Source organism: Trichechus manatus, unplaced genomic scaffold (genome assembly GCF_000243295.1).
Source record: "Trichechus manatus latirostris isolate Lorelei unplaced genomic scaffold, TriManLat1.0 scaffold00228, whole genome shotgun sequence".
Taxonomy (NCBI): domain Eukaryota; kingdom Metazoa; phylum Chordata; class Mammalia; order Sirenia; family Trichechidae; genus Trichechus; species Trichechus manatus.
Genome location: NW_004444164.1, coordinates 2,899,035 through 2,903,084, shown reverse-complemented (window position 1 = coordinate 2,903,084; position 4,050 = coordinate 2,899,035).

Genomic DNA, 4,050 nt, shown 5'->3' with positions numbered 1-4,050 from the left:
TGTGCTTTCTGCCCAACAGTCTGCTGGAACACGCCCTGCTATCATAGCAAAAGATTTTCAAATGTTGGGGTAGTCTGGAAGGCAGCCCTAAAACCACCTCCAACCTCCCTCAACTTTTAACTCAACTTGTGAAGTAGAAGCCCTGACTCTTTTGAGCTATCACCAGGGATGCTGGTGACACATCAAAAGCTTGAAAATTAAGCTTGTAACAGTTATACCATATTTCATACCATACCATATTTGTCTCTTTAGAAACATATCAAATATTAAGAAGGAAAAAAGATAGTTCTTTGTCTCTGCTTTCTCTCAAACAAGTACAGAATTACAAAAAGGCTTCTAGAAAGAAAAATAGGATTCATAGAAAAACCTAACAACACTCACTTCAAAATTGCTCCTTTGTTCTTCATTAGGTTTTATAAGATAAATAACTTTTGCAAATTAAAAATACAATTGCTGAAATTAATAGGCAAAATGACAAAAATTTTAGAAGCTGAGAGTACAAAAATGATTCAGAAATCAGAAAACACAACAAAGAGATAAAAAATGGCATAGAAATATAAGAATATACAGGATCATTCCAGCAAGATCACTATCCATTTATTGGAATTCCAAAAAGAAATAATACAGAAAATTAAAAAAGGTATTCAAATTGATAAAAGGGAATTTTCCAGTCCTGAAAATTTGGAAATCCTATACGATCCTAGGAATATGAATGAATGAACACAGCATATCATTATAAAGTTTCAGGAAAACACAAATAATGAGAATGCCCTACATGTTTGCAGAGTCTGGACAGAAGAATAAAATGATTCACAAAAGAGCATGAATTAGACTAGGAGATTTTTCATGAACAATAGAAGATGTATAATACAATAGAGTAAGGCCTTCAAAGTGGTGTGGGGAAATTCAAATGAGAATTCTATTCCCAAACTGTCAGTCAAGTGTTAAAGCTCAGTACAGATATTTTCAGATCATCAAAGACTCAGAAACATAAGTTACCTGAGGGTCTAGTAAATGAAAATATGAGAATAAATAAGATACAGATGGAAAATATGAGATCTAGAAAAGAGAGATCTATGTTGTCTAATTCTAGAATGACAGTTATGCAGCAGGCCTAAATTACATCCAATTCACACGGAAGCAAGGATGAAGAGGTCCACAAATTAAGTGACTTAACAGACTGAACAGAACAATTAATTTCTTATAAAATTCTGTAGATGTGATAAAGGGACTCACTTTTTTTAAAAATAGTCCAGTACAGTACTCTATATATTATACCTTAAATAAAATTTTATCAAGTTGAACGATGGTATCTATTTTAGCTTTTAAAATTATTTATATAAATCTAAACAGTACAATCTAGTCCTTGTACAGTTACAGAGAAGACACTCCCAAATACTTTGAAGGTTGATAAGATGCATTAGTATACACACTCATAGTTATTGCTTGATATTTTATATTCATTCTGCATTTTTTGACATTTTATTCCTTATTGTTATACTTAAATTCCCAATATTCTATTTATTTTTTGCTAGCTTTTAAGAAATTCTATACTTTATCCTTGTCTTTCTTGTTTCCTTATATTTCAAATCTGAATTCCTGTTATAAGATTCATTTTTGCCCTAAGTTCTGTATTATCTTTCATATTTTCTTACCTACAATTGCTTTTCATTTTATTTTATTACTTAAATCATTTTCAGATATCTGTGGTATGCTCTTTTGTTTTTATTAATATCCTAAGATTTTCCAAAGGTATATTTCTGAGGCCAACATCCTCCATGCACCATTACCAACCCCCAACTTCTTTGTAAGTAGAGTAGCATTAGCCACCTCCCCTTCCAACTTGCTTCTCCAGATGTTTTTTTAGGCAATAGGCCAACTTTCTGCCCAAGGTAAGAAAAACAAGAGGCTGGGGTTGTAGACCACAGAACCAGTTAAGACCAGATCTGCCCCACCTGACATGCACAGAACCATCAACCCGATCCTCTGGGTGACCACAGAACTTTCCTCCTGCTTGACGGAACCAAACTTTAGTGGCCCAAGATTGGGGGAAGACTTTCAGAAGCAAAGGATCCGAGCTTAAGATACAATTCGACTGAGCAAGTGCAGATCATGGAACCACCCCAGGAACGTCTTTTCATGCCAGACCAATCAACAACCTTGCTCTTTCCCGCGAGGACCCTTCTTCATTTTTTGCCCCTAATAAAAGCTGTTTCAGATAATGTTCAGGGAGCCATCTTGGTGACAAAAGTCCCAGTGTGCTCCTTTGGTTGGCCAACCAAATAAAGCTACTTCTTTTGCTTTCACCCGTTTCGTGTCTCCACAGCCACGCTGAGCGAGATCTGAGACCCTGGTGACATATCCTTTTAAGAGAAAAGCTAAAAATGAATATTTATTAGAGAAGAAGAAAATCATTTTAAAAAAGATTATTATTTAGGGTGAACATTAAAGATAGGGTGATAACTCATTGAAATACGACTACAAGGTTACTACTCTCTACCATAACATTCCTTGATCTTATAATGATTTATTTCATTTACCGCATGAACTACCAATGAATTTTATTTGTATACAGATTTCTGTCTTGATGACCTTTTTAAAATGATGTCAAAGCGGTTTATGAATTGTTATATAAAAGTATTTTGTTTGTTATAAATACAATCATGCTCTACAGCATGAGGAATTAAATGCATATGTACTTAAACTTGGTTACTGGAAAATTAAATGATCAAAAATTAATTTATTGAGACTATAGTTGGGTTGGTAATATTTGAAAAGTTTTGTGCAGTAGATTGTATTTCACCTTGCAGCTATGCTCTCGTGAATTGTTTTCACTTCTGGTTGAAAAGGGTCACAATACTTTTGGCTAAAGATCACTTAAAAACATGATAACTCTCCCTTTTAGATTAACTGAATTCTGTATTAAGCTTTTTTAGATATTAACTTATTTAGATTAGAAGAAAAGAATTGATTGAGATAAATATAAGTAAATAAAAAGAAAGTGAATTTTATTGCAATAACCAGGATTCATTGCAATCCTGGAATAGTAGACAGACCAAGCTGAGCAATAAGAATCAGAACGACAATATAGTCATGCCTCATGTAAATGAGAATGATGTGAACCAGAGGTCATTCAGGGTCTAAGGTTGCTCTAGGGACCAGGTTACCTTGTTATGACATTATAGTGTTAAGGAATCAGCAGTAAGAAAGCCTTTTACTTTTTAGTACTGCATCGTTTACTTGATTTGCATGCTCTCTCTACACTCTTGTTGCTATACACCAGCTATTTCTATTTATTATTATTTTTACCTTTTACTCCCCCCGTGTCTTTCATCTTTGGCTGCTGCTACTAAATTCTTGCTTTCATAACATAACACCTTCAAATTCTCCACAGAAAGAACCTTATAGGTTCAATTTAGCCAATTTTTTCCATGTCTGCTAAAACATTCATTACTTAGCAATTTTATAAAGTTCACTGATCAACATACAGATCGTCATCCCTTGAGACTAGTGATCTCTCTTGACCCAGTTGGCTGTGGTCAGGTTAGCAAAGTCATGTGTTGGGCAATATGACCACCAATGCATAATGAAATAGCTGGAGCTGTAGGAAGCCATGAGTTGGAATGCTCTAGAAAGTGTTTTATACACAGGAGACATTACAGAAAGCTTGTGCTATCCAGTTCAGATTTACAACTTAAAAATCCATAGTGTATATTATCTAGCTCAATATTTAACAGTTTTGAAAACACTAATGATTTTCCTATAAAGTCTCAAATATTAAATTAAGCTTTTAGAGAATTAAAATATCTTGCAACTGAAACTGAAATAATTTTACACATTCTAGCAAATCAAAAACGTATTTTTGACAGATCATGTATCTTTTGAAAATAATTAAAATTTTATATTCTCATTTTGTAAAGCCATTCTTTGATGAATCAATTAAAAGAGGTCATTTTCTTATTGTTTTAAAATGTGACCCAGATATTGTTTTTTTTTTTTGCATGAGCTTGTACTATAATTAAATGCCATAATCCAATATAATTGATTTAT